The sequence below is a fragment of the Ictidomys tridecemlineatus genome, chromosome 5, assembly GCF_052094955.1.
Source record: "Ictidomys tridecemlineatus isolate mIctTri1 chromosome 5, mIctTri1.hap1, whole genome shotgun sequence".
In the NCBI taxonomy this organism is placed as follows: domain Eukaryota; kingdom Metazoa; phylum Chordata; class Mammalia; order Rodentia; family Sciuridae; genus Ictidomys; species Ictidomys tridecemlineatus.
In genome coordinates, this window is record NC_135481.1 from 91,508,797 (window position 1) to 91,522,388 (window position 13,592).

The 13,592-nt window shown below is 35.7% G+C and overlaps 1 long non-coding RNA gene across 1 annotated transcript; it reads right to left on the bottom strand.

Annotated features, from left to right (window-relative positions):
* Window positions 1–680: 680 nt before the first annotated feature.
* LOC101956933 (uncharacterized) lies at window positions 681–12,221 on the bottom strand. Its single transcript, XR_013439096.1, has 4 exons — window positions 11,984–12,221; window positions 9,854–9,979; window positions 7,474–7,539; window positions 681–3,804 (listed from the first exon to the last, which is right to left on the bottom strand). It is a non-coding gene; the product is annotated as an uncharacterized LOC101956933 (long non-coding RNA).
* Window positions 12,222–13,592: the final 1,371 nt, after the last annotated feature.

Genomic DNA, 13,592 nt, shown 5'->3' on the forward strand with positions numbered 1-13,592 from the left:
TTAGATATCAGGAATTGAAATGGATGGATTTTTAGATTTGTATCTTTTAACTATTTAGACTAATTGTTTTCCTAAATGGCTGTATAAACTGTTCTCCATGTGGTTGTTTTTCTCCTCTGGAAAAGTAAAATGGCCCCCTTCGCATATGCTTGACAACTTGATCAGACTTTGACTTTGTTTATCTGATACAAATAACATAGTAATTACTTTTCTTTCACCTTAATTTTCTGTAATAACGGTGGAAGTGAATGTTTTATATGTCACAATCCCATTTCTCTTAACATTTTCTTTGAACTGCCTTTTATAAACTTGTTTATTTATTTTCTATTTTGGGTATTTTTCTTATTTATTTACAACAGTTCCTTATCTAAGATTAATTCCTGCTATTTTCTTGGTTATGTGGTTGGCAAATATATAAAAAAATTTGTCTTATTTTCAATTTTGGTAAGAAATTAGATTTTCCTTATAAAGTCTCTGGGTTGTCTCTAATTATCAAATAATTTTGATAAGTATAAATCTATTTAATTTTATAAACTACTTCTCCTGTTCCATTTGGTAGTATATATCTTTCAACAAAGTTGTTTCTTTTCCTAAGAGTTTTGAATTTTATTGGTACAAATTGCATGTAAACGTCTCTTAAAATTTTTAACTTCCACGACAGATAGGTCTGCTTTTCAGTATTTCATATCACTGTTTTTATTAGTTTTCCAGTTTTCCAATGAGGATATATCATCAACTTGGTGGCAAAAGACAACACAAATTTATTCTCTTAGCATTCTAAAGGGTACAAATCCTAAGTCAGTCTCATGAGGCTGAAATCAAGGAATAATCCAACATTTGAATTCCAATTTTAGAGGCTGTCTTCATTTCCACATTCATTGCAGGGCTTTTGTTGTTGCTGTTCTGACTCTACTATCTGTCTCTCTCTTATAAGGCTCCTTGTGATTAGTCTGGGTCACTGGGTAATCCAGGATAATTTATTCATCTCAAGATCTTTGAATTAATCACTTCTGCAAATTCCCTTTTGCCATATGGTATTCTGTTGAATTGTTTCCCTCCAAATCCATATGTTGAAGTCCTAATTTTGATTACTAATGAATGTCATTTAATTTGAAAATAAGATTTTTGCAGATATAATTAGTTTCAATGAGGTCATACTGAAGTAAACTGGATCCTCAGTCTAATATGACTAGTGCCTTTATAAAAAATGTAATATCATGTGAAGAGACAGGGACACGCACACAAGAGGAATGAAAATACCCAGGAAGAACATGAGCATCTACAAGCCTGAGACTACCAAAGCTAGCAGAGATGTTGGGACAGACCTTCCCTAAAGTCTTCAAGGGGCATAGACTTTATTTCACATGTCTTGCCTCCAGCATTGTAAGACAATGAATTTCTATTGTTTTGACTCCCCCAATCTGTGGCACTTTGTTATGACAGCCCTAGGAATCTAATACACCATGTAAGGCTACAAATTCACAAACTTTGGGGATTATGACATGGGCAGTTTAGGGACCATCATTCAGCCCCTATTTTCTGTTTTCCATTATCAACATTACCAAATATTTTTTTTATTTTTTATTTCTTCAAAAATAATGAGCCTTGGATTTCCCCTTCTGTAACTTTGCTTTTGTTCCCTATTTGATTAATATCTGTACACTTTATTTTTTACTGAAGTATAAATTGTAATATAAAATAAATGGCAGGAAAGTATCAAATTACAGGAGACTTGAAAACTACAAACAGCTTTGAAAACCACACTCCTTTCAAGAAATAGAACATTTTCTTCCTCTCTGAATTAAGATCCTTTATGTCCAAACAACTCCTGCTCCATAATTATGACTGCTTTTCTCCTTGGTTTCTCCATGGTTAGGTTTGCCTATTCTAGAAATTGACATAAATGGAATCAAATAGTTTGCACAATTTTATGACTGGAAATTTTGCTAGGCATAATGTGATCAATATTTATTTGTGTATAATTATATAATTAATTATTCAGTCAATTTTATACCTGATTAATATTTCATTGTATGGGTACAGCACAGTTGATTTAATCTCTTCTTTGTGGGCAGTTTCTCTATTGATTGCTCTTATGAAGAATGCTGCTATGAACATTCTTAAACCAGTATTTCCTGAACACAAGTTTTCATTCCTTTGAGAAAATGACTAGAAGTGGTACCCTTGGGTTATGATAGATCTATCTTTCCTATTTTTGTTTTTATAAGAATCTGCTGAAATGATTGCCCAGTTTACATTCCTAAGAGAAATATACAAGAATCTAATTGTTTCACATGCTTACCTTGGATTTTTAAATACTTTTAGATTCACACATAAGGTACAAAAACAATGCAGACTGGTCTTGTACATTCGTCTTTCTTCAATAATGACACATTATTTAATTATAGCTACACACCATTTTCCTTATGTACCATTATCAAAACAAGAAAATTGATATTGATACAATATTATTCATTAAAATGCAGAACTTGTTCTGACTAATCAATTTCTATTTCTCTCTCTCTCTCTCTCTCTCTCTCTCTCTGTGTGTGTGTGTGTGTGTGTGTGTGTGTGTGTGTGTGCATGTACAATTCTGTGAAATTTTGTCTCATGCATAGGGCTTTGTAAACACCACTACAATCAGGACAACCAAGAATGGCTCCATCAGCCTAAAAACACTGCTCATGCACACCCTTCTCACAGGCAAATTGTGGCTCCCTGCCCTTATCTACATCCCTATATATATTTTTTTTCCATTTAAAAATTTTACATAAGTCAAACATGCATTCTGTGTTTATTTTTAATTACTCTTTGAGATTACTTTTTTCACTATGATGCCCATGATTCTCATTCAAGGAAGCATACACATTTTTAGATCTATTATGTGTTACCTGTATCATTAGCTTAGCCCATTTTATTGCTGTGTAGTATTTCATACAAATTCATAGAATTTATTTATAGGAATAAACCATAATTCATAACTCTATTCACCATTTAGTGAACATTTTGTTGTTTCCAATTTGGGAATGTGGATTATTATGGATAAGACTACCTTAAACAAATGTCCTTCTGTTATAATTATTATCATTTCTTGTTGATGAATATATTGGAATGGAATTTCTGTCCATATGATAAATCATTTTATAAAAAACTTCCAAAAGATTTCTAATATTGTCAGACCAGTTTCATTCTACCAGCAATGTATAAAGAGCCATTTGACCTAGAACTGATTAAATAGTGATGACATATTATACTTTATTATGAAAAAATTTCTGCAGGTTGGTTACTCATTAAACTGAGTTTTTTAAAATTTACTTTAACAACTACCCTTTCATGCACCTGCACTAGTGAATCCATACATTTACTTCATCATCTATCTGTGCAAGTGAAAGCCAGTCTGTGTTTCTGTCAGTCTAAGCCCTGCAGCAGGGCTTGGCTGGGGCCTCAGCTGCAGGTTTGAGTTCAGGCTGCAGGTGCCTGGAGAGCACTGTGCTCTTGCTGCACAGAAATAGGTGGCTGAGTCTCCAGGTTGAGAGTCCGTGATGTGCAAGGCGATATGTTTAGCACTTTTGTTGAAGAAAACTGTGAATCTTCCAAATTCTTCTTTTATTCTAATTGAACTGATGGCTACCAATAATGCTGGGCCTTTACCAGGGAATTGCCGATACCATCCGAAGTAGTCAAATGCACTGTTCTCATACAAACAGTTCAACTCTAAAATCCCTCCTTCCTGGACAGTCAGAGATTGAGGACTTTGCTTCACTTGTTGCTGGTCACTTTTTCCCTTCTGTTGGCCACTCACCCCTGCTTGGAAAGATGACAAAAAGTCATTAGGCCAACAAATTTATATTTCCCTCTTAAAACTCCTACCTGCAAGATTTGCCTGTGTCTCAATTTTCCATCTCCCCATATTAATCACATGAGCTGGGGCTTTTCCTCCACAACTCACAGGTAAGGTGAAGGCCTAGGATTAAAAGTGATGCTCCCAGGATCTTGTCCATTTCTCCAGGAGCCACAGCCCAGTGAGAACCCAGCTGGTCTTCTAGTCTCCCCAGTCAGCTGAGCTGGACTCTAAGTTTGCGAGCTCTGCAATTCTGTCAACAGGCTCCACCTTTGCACAAGTAAGTTTGCTGAAACCTTTCTGACAAGGAAGCACTTCCTGTTTTGTCCAAATTTAGAATTTTTGAAAATACATTTAGGGAGAATCAAAAATCCCCTCCTTACACATGGATAAGGATAAGTTTAAAATTCCTCTCTGCTAATGCCCTTCTACCTTTACTTCATTTCTCCTGGAATATTAAAAAATCATACTCTATGACAGTTGGGTACATCAGTAGAAATCATTTTATATGACAGTAGTGGAAGAGAGAGAATCCCCTGAAGCCACAAGATTAGCAAGAATAGAGGAATTTCATTTTTATTACAACTACTAATAAAATTTTGGGGGACACAATGGACATAATACTCCATTGCTAGCTAAGAGTGTGGATCAGAACACACAGAATAAAACTGGTTTCTTTCTCCTCAGGGAACTTCAATGTGCCTATATTTTACATTACCCTAGAGAATTTTAGAAGATAATTAAATAAATGTCAATTTCTTTGTATTATAAAATGTGGATGAGGGAAATTAAATATTTCTAAGAATATACCTGAAGTAAGAAACTAGAAAATACTGGGATTATCTTCTCTGGAAGAACTCTGATCTTCAGATAGACAAAAGACTTGAAAAACTTCCAGACTTCAGAAGATATGAGGCTAAAGTTGCCACCCAATAATTCAGAGTTTGGGTAACTCTTTTTCCGAGTTTGAATAAGTATTTAATGCTTTATTCATACTTTATTCTCATAGATGAATTATGAGCATATAAGGAATCAATTTGACCTTAGAGTCCAAAACATAGGGATGGGTTATATTATAAGTAATAGAAGTTAAAAAGATTAAGGAAGATATTATTATTACTAAAGAGAGTATTTGATGTCTTCCCAAATCTAATCAAGGAGAAAAATATCATCCCAGTGCAATTGGAGATGATGGTCCACATTCCTCAATCTGTCTCTTCCCATTTAATTCTGATGTCCTAGAATTTTGTACTACTTTTGTAAATTTTTTTTGTAATTTTGTAAACTTTTCTTTGTCATTTCCTCATGTGTTCATTTATTTGGCATGTATTCAACATAGGATAGCACCCTGTTATGTATAGGAGATGTTTCAAGATTTCCTGTGTATGCATGAAACAGCAAATAATACTGAACTCTCTCTCTACTCTTTTTTCCTATACCTATGATAATATTTCCTCTTTTCTCACAGAGGAAACACTTTATAGCTTTTCCTTGGCTTTTTCAAATTGTCAGAACCTCTGCTCTTACATTCTGGAGTCCTCATTAAATAAAATAATAATTACTTGGACAGAAACACTGTGATACTGGACATTCTGATAACCGAGATGTTACTAAGTGACAAATGGGCAGGTGGCATAAGCAGCAAGGATGTACTGACAAAGGACTGACTCATGTCCTGGGTGGGATGGAGCAGGATGGGAGGAGATTTAAGTCAGGCTACTCAGAATTTGGGCAATTTAAAACTTATAAATTGTATGTATCTGAATTTCCCATTTAATATTCAGACAACAGTTGTCTATAGGAACCTGGAAGACTGGGAGTGAAATTGAAGATAGGAAGGAACTGCTTAATATTTATTTGAGGGCCTAGTAAATACCTACAAATGAATAGTACTTGCAGCTCAGTCATGAAAGACATAGTCCCCATCCTCAGTTAGCCAGTCCCAATAGGTAAGGAGAGCAAAGTAAAACTCACCAAAGAGACATGTGTGTCTGGAGAAAATGACACAGGAAACAGTAAGGAAGTCTGCTTCTGGACCCAGTCAGAAGAGGGTCTTGACAGAGGAGGGGCTTGGACTGGGCCTTAAACCATTATTGGATTTCCCAATAAAAAGACTAGATCGTAATTTTAACTCAGTGTGTCAGAAGATTGGGCCACGTGGGTGGGAGAGAACATTATAAACGTCCATTAAAAGAGTTAATATAGCCCTGACCTTGAAGGACATCATATGTCTTCAAAAAAGTGTTCCCTTCCAATGTCAATTTCAACCCTGTGAGACCAGGATAACAGATACTATTTAGGTATATAGATAGACAGATAGATAGATAGATAAACATACAGCTATATGTTTGATATCCAAATATACTGAACCAGTGGAGGAGGTAATTTACTAGATTTTAAAGAATGATCTCTTGCTACTTGCTAAATATGTGTAAGAGAGATAAACATTAACCTTCACTGAAGCAGCATTGCCCCTTTGTGGCCATATGTGGAGATAACACTGTACAATTTCCTACAGCTTCTTCAAAGGTTGTGTTCAATTAAATAAATAAATAACCCATTAAATAAATGGGCAAATGATCTAGACAGACACTTAGCAAAGAAGAAGTACAAATGGCCAATGATTATATGAAAAGATGGGCAGCATTTTTAACCATCACATAAATGCAAATCAAAACTACACTGAGATTTCCATCTCATTCCAGTCAGAATGGCCATGTTCAAGAATACAAATAACAATGAAGGCTGGCAAGAAGGCAGGGGGAAAGGAATATTTATACATTGTTGAGAGGAATGTAAATTAGTTCAGCCAAAATTGAAATTACCATGGAGGCCCCTCAAAGAGCAAAATAGAAATATCAAATGATCTAGCTATACCAATCTTCAGTATCTACCCAAAAAGTTGAAGATAGCATACTTTAGAGATGCATGCATTCCTATGTTATTGACGCATAATTTACAATATCCAAGTTATGGAATGAGCCTAGGTGTCTGTCAATAAATGAATGTATAGAGAAAATGTGGAATGTATACACAATGAAGTTTTATTCAGTCATAAAGAATGGAATTCTGCCTTTTGAAAAAAAAATGTATGGAACTGTAGAGTATCATGTTAAGCAACATAAGCTGGACTCAGAAAGGTAGGTGTTGTGTGTTTTCTTTCATAGATAGAAGCTATGGAGATAAATAGAATAAAAATATTACATGAAAAATAAAAGGGAGACCACTATGTCTGAAAAAGGGGATCAGAAAAAGGAGGAGGGACACGGCAAGGGGAGGTAGTGGGAAGTAAAACTGATAAAATTATATTATGTGCATATACAAACACACTGCAGTGAAATCCACCATTCTGTATAATCATGCACCAAAATTAAATATGCAGCAAAATTACCTTTAAAGGTTGTGTCCAGTAACCCATGCATCAATCAGAGCACTAAAATACATGCTTGAATCTTTTCTGGGGGCAATGATTTCTTCTGATGAAAGGAGATTTTTCCATTGGTGAGGTCAGCTAGAAACATTTGTTACCCTCCATTGGAGTGTCTGAGGTGGGTCAGAAGGAGTTGGTTGGGATGTTGGACATACCAGGAAAGAATAGGACTATTGAAATATGAAATTTGCACCACACTTACCCTGGGGTCCCTTCAAAAGCACACTTTGGTCCTCAGGTAGAGTCACTGAAGAGGCTCTTGTCCCTCCTATAATATTAATGTCATATTAGGGTGAGCCATTCACATTGAAAGGAACGTGTTTCTAAATAGATTCTAAATTAGATAATTGTTTTTGTACCTTTGTAGACACTTGATTTAGTCATCTATTTTTAACTAACATAATGGTGTGTAGTGGTATCTTCTTGTGACATTCTCTTGTATTTTTCTAATTACTTATGATGTAGAATAGAGGTCAACAAATTTTTCCCATACACAATCAGATCATTTTCAAATTTGGAGGCTGTTCAGTCTCTGGTGCAACTACTCAGCTCTGCCACTGTGGCATGAAAGCAGCTATTGACAGTATTTAAAAACAGCATTGCTTTGTTCCAATAAAACTTTATAAAAGTAGGTGAATGACTGGATTTGGCTCATGGGTCATATTTTTTTATATTTATTTTTTAGTTTTTTTAGGTTAACACAATATCTTTATTTTATTTTTATGTGGTGATAAGGATCACATGCTAGGTGAGGGCACTACCACTTGAGCCACACACCCAGCCCTCATGGGTCATATTTTTTAGAGCAAATTTTCAAGTGCTTGTTGGTCATTTGTATATCTTCTTTTATAAAGAGTCATTTGCCCATTTTAAAACTTGGGTCTTTGTATTCTTATTGAGTTGAAAGAGCTCTTTACATTTTATACATAAAAACCTTTGAACAATATATGTGTTTCAAATCATTTTTCTTAATTACTGCCTTGTCTATTTGGTTTATAAAACTATGTTCAAAAATATTGATACAGAATAAAAAAATCTTAAAAATTAGAAAAATCTGTCATGTTATGAATTAGAAACCTCAGTAGCATTAGGTTCCCCAAATTATTTTACAAATTCAATGCAAAATTACTCAAAATTCCAGCAGATTTTTTTTTGGTAGAATTTGGTGCAACCAATAAAGAAGTATGGAGATTCCTTGGGGTAGAGTGCTTTCCTAGCATGCACAAGGTCCTGATTCAGTCCTTAGCACGTAATCATTATCATCATCACCATCATCATCAGCAGCAGCAACAACAACAACTGTAGATGAATTTTCGGACAAAGGGAATGGAAAATGAGGATGCTTCTATTTTCACTGAGGCAGAAAATGAAATTATCTACAGACAATGGATATCAGATGACCCATTAAAGAAAAATACTGCAAATGTATACTACAGCCATGGTTAGTAATGGTGCAGGAAATAAGTAAAGAGGATTAAAGAATCACTAATTGTCCTTGGCTACTCGGAAGGTATTCCAGCAATTGGATTGGAAGGGAGAAAATGGGCTAGTTTGTAGCTCAGTGGTACAGCATGTGTTTGGCATGTGTGAGACCCTGGGTTTCATCCACACCACCAAAAAACAAAACAAAACAAGAAAATAATAAGAAAAAACAGAGAGTGATGGGATACTTGGGAAAAGGAGAGGTGACTTTTAATCTCCAGAGGGGACTTGTGTGGGTCTGTTAAAGAAAAGGCAGGCTATTCATAAAACAACAAACCTGACATTTTTACCTGGAATTTCGGCAGGACTCTGTGTTAATTAGGAATGTCCATTCCTAGGACCATTGCATAAAGAAGATCTTTGTTCTTCCTACTATTTGGTCTTTGGAATGGTGGCCTTGTACACATGCTTTAATGACAGCTTCAATGAAGTTACTCAGCTTCAAATACCTGAGTGGAGCTGAAATTCTTTAAAGAAGCCCCATCAGAGGAATTTAGACAATTGAAATCAAGATGCTAGATAAAATAACCTAGAGATAATGTGGTTTGGGAAAAAAAATAAACAAGAGTTGTTCTGGGTTTCTTGATTGCTTAAGAGAATAATGACTGTGGTGAACCTGTGATTTGTCCCCAGCTAAGGCACACAACCAACGTTAGGCTCTCCTGTCCCATCCCTATCAAATGACATGCCAGCAAGTAACCAGTTTGTTGAGAATCCTGTAGCCTAATGTCCTGGAGAATCTTGACTCTCTAAGAATGCTGTCTTTCAGAAATCAGATCCTTCCTTTGCAAAATGGCAAACACACACTAAGATCTCTATAGAAACCAAACTCTTTCTAAGATTCTACTTTCTCTGTACTATTGCCTTCAGAAAACATGCCAAATTCCTGAAATAATTGAGGCTGTGATGCTGCTTCTTTAATCTGCAGGTTTCTGGTAATTTGTGCTCAACTCTGCATGGTGAGACTCAGGGGACAGAAATACTCAGTGGCATCTCTCCAATGATCTCAGGGTTTACTCAGTTGGAAGGTGTTTGCATTCTTTCCAAATTCAGCCTGAAAACATTTAATGCCTGAAACAAGCCCCTTTCCTCATGAGTACCTTGGGAGAGGCTGGAGGGCAGGACATGGCTGGCACAGGCAGTAGGGATACTGCATAGAAGAGGAGTAGTTGCACCTCAGCTGAGCGTGGCTCCTGCAGACTTTGCATTCTTCTGCAATATCAGCACTGTAATCAGATAAATCAAGAGTTCTATTCAGAGTCAAACCAGGCAGTGTTCCATCCACTGACAAGGCAGTACAGCAGAATGACATTTCCTCAGGACTAGGGGCACCTACAGTACAGCAGGGATGCACACCAAGGTCAGGGCAAGCGGTGAAGAAGCAGCCCACTCCTTCCCGGGAAATTCCCCATAAATAGAATCAGATGACTGGGGACATGGACTCAGGTGGCTCTGAAGTTAGGGAAGAATGACAGGGGATTTAGATTTCTCCTTGGGAATACTGAAGGGACTGGTAGGAAGGAATGCTTTCTTGGGAAATCTGTCTGCCTCTGGACCTTTTAGATTCTTTATATGTAGGGTTGAATTTCAAAGCCTTATGATAATGCAGATAGTATATTTATCTTTTGTAAGGTCTGCATCCATTTACTGTTTCTCAGTCTCTGTGGCTCAGAAGCCTGGGAATGGCTAAGCTGAATCTTACAAGGCTGCAGTCAGCCAGCTCAAAGTCTTGTTTGATGCCTGAGACTCTTCTTCCAAGCTCACTTGGTTATTGGCAGAATTCACCTCTTTACAGCTGCAGAACTCTTGGTGCTGGCTTCCTCTAGTAGGAGACTCTTCCTAATTTGACAAGAGCCTGAGCCCTCTATTAAGGAGCCCAGCTGATTAGATCAGGATTACCAAAGATAATCTTTTGATGAACTCAAAGCCAGACTTATTAGGGACTTCAGTAATATCTGAAAAATATCTTTGGCTTTGGCATGAAATATAAACTAATCCTAGGAATGATGGCTGTCATATTTCACTTCTTGACAACACTCAAGTGGAGAAAATTATGCAAAGTGTGTGTACCAGGATGGAGAATCTTGGATATCACATTTGAATTCTGCTTCCACTGTAGCTAATGTCCTTATTGTATTGGTCTATTATGTGTGTTACATTATCTTCCAAAATGTAAATTCTTTGTGAAAAGCATCAAAGTAATTAATAAAGACCTTATTAATATAATTGGGCAAGGCCATTTCATGCCGAAGAGGGGAAAATAATGCTAAGATATCCAATATAGATAGAGGAGAATACACAAAATAGCATCAGTGACCTTGGAACTAGTCTGAGATGCAGAATCTTAAGTCCCACTCAGATTTTCTTAGAATTTCCATTTTAATGTGATTTATGTGCATATAAAAACTTGAGAAACATTTGTCTGATGATGCACTTAGAAATATCTTATAGATTTAATGATTTCATTGATGACTTTTCAGAGAGTAGATTTTAAGATGCATGATGGCCACTAATTAAAAGATTTATGGGCTGAGAGTGTAGCTCAGTAATAGAATACTTACCTAACATGTATGAGGCACTGGGTTCAATCCCCAGTACCACACACAAAAAAAAAAAAACATAGAAAATTTTAAGTAAAATCTACAGTTGCCCACAGTTGGCTAACTGGTCGGGTCCTTAGGTCATAGCAGCAAAAAATTTGACTAGAACAACTTCCAAACTTATAGAGTTATAAATATACTTCAGGGAGCTGAAAACATCCTGATTAGAATATACCTAAAAAATTCATAAAATAATAACAAATCTGAAAGCTTCTAAAAGAAGAAAAAATCTTGAAGGCAGCCAGAGAGCAATGACATCTGGTTTCAATGAATGATATCAATGATATCCTGATTTCAATCAATAATTACTCACCACAGTAAGAACAAAGAAAATTTCAGCTTAAATGAGAAAGCTCAATCAACAGACAATAACACTAAGTGACTCAGATATTACAATTGCCTGACAAGGGTTTTAAACAGACATCATTTTAAAATTCTTCAACAAGCAATTACAAATTTAAATTTAAAAATAGAGTGTTTCAGTAAAGAAATAAAATATTTAACCAGGAAAGGAATGAAATTTTCAGAATTATAATAATTGAAATAAAGCACTAGGAGATGAGTTCAACAACAGAATGTTCAGAGAAAAGCATCAATAAACCAGAATATGTTACAACTGAAAGTACTCACCTGCACACACACAGAGAAAAACAGGCTGACATAAAAAAGTGATCACCTCCTCAGATACCTATAGGATTGGGATGAAAGGTTTAATATTTGTATTATCAGGATCCTCATAAAGTTAATAAAAACAAAATAAGCCTGAATGAGTACTCCCGGAAAAATGGCAGAAAACTTTTGTTATGGTTTGGATATGAGGTGTCCCCCAAAAGCTCATGAGAGAATGCAAAATGGTTGGAGGAGAAATGGTTGGGTTATCTTCTTAACCTAATTAGTGGATTAATACCTGAGAGGATTAACTGACTGGTAACTGGAGGCAGGTGGGGCATGGCTGGAGGAAGTGGGTCATTGGAGGCATGGCTATGGGGTATATATTTTGTATCTCTCTCTTTCTCTCTCCCCCACCTTTTCTCTCTCTCTCATTTTTCCTCATCATTGTGTGAGCAGGTTCCCTCTGCCACACTCTTCTGCCATGTTTTTCTGCCTCACTTTGAAACCCAAGAAATGGACCTGGCTATCTATGGATAAGACCTCTGAAAGTGTAAGCCTACAAATAAACTTTTCCTCCTCTGCAATTGTTCTGGTTGGGTCTGTAGGTCACAGCAGCAAAAAAATTAACTAAAATAACTCCAAATATATAAAGAGTTATAAATATACTTCAGGGAGCTGAAAGCACCCCATTATAATATACCTAAAGAAATTCATGCAATCATAACAAATCTGAAAGCTTTCCAAAAGAAGAAAAAAATCTTGAAGGCAGCCAGAGAGCAATGATATCCCTTAGCCAAGGGATAAACCAATTCCAATAACAATGGATTTCTTTTCAAAAGCCAGGGAGGCCAGAAAGAAGTGGCCCAGTATTTTTCAAGTGCTGAAAGAGAACTGTCAATCAGAATGAAATAAATATGAACTGATCCTTCAGGAATTACTAAGAAACCAAGACACTCTCAGATGAAGGCAAACTAAGAAAATTTGTTGCCAGCAGAGTTACTCTCTAACAGTGTCTAAAGGTAACTCTCTACTAAACACAAAGAAATGATAAAAATGTACCTTGGAAAATCAGAAAAGAAGAAAGAGTGCAATAAGCAAGATTAGGGGTAAATATGATAGATTTTCCTTTTCCTCATGCATTTCCTAAATTATTTATAATAGATGAAGCAAAGGTAATAATAGTATCTAATAAAATTATATATATAAAATAATGGATGATAAATGGAGGCAAAGGGAGACAGTGCTTTTATACTTTATTCAAATTGGTGATGTCACTGGTACACTATGATACTTATACATAATGTGATACCCAATGCAACCACTGAAGAAAACTATAGAAGTAGATACATCCAAAATAATATAAATAACTGAAATAGAATTCTAGAGAAAGTCAAATAATGAGAAAGTCAAGTAACAAAAACAACAGGGAAACAAACAAACAAACAAAAAACTGGAGAGAACAAATAACAAAAAATAAAATTGGAGTTTGGCCTTAAAATATGAATTACACTAAGTGCTAACTACATGCACCAATTAAGGTGCAGAGATTTATCAAAATACTCCAATGAAAAAACAGTTAAAATATCAGTAGATTAAAAACATAGCTTAATTATAGCTGTCCATAAAA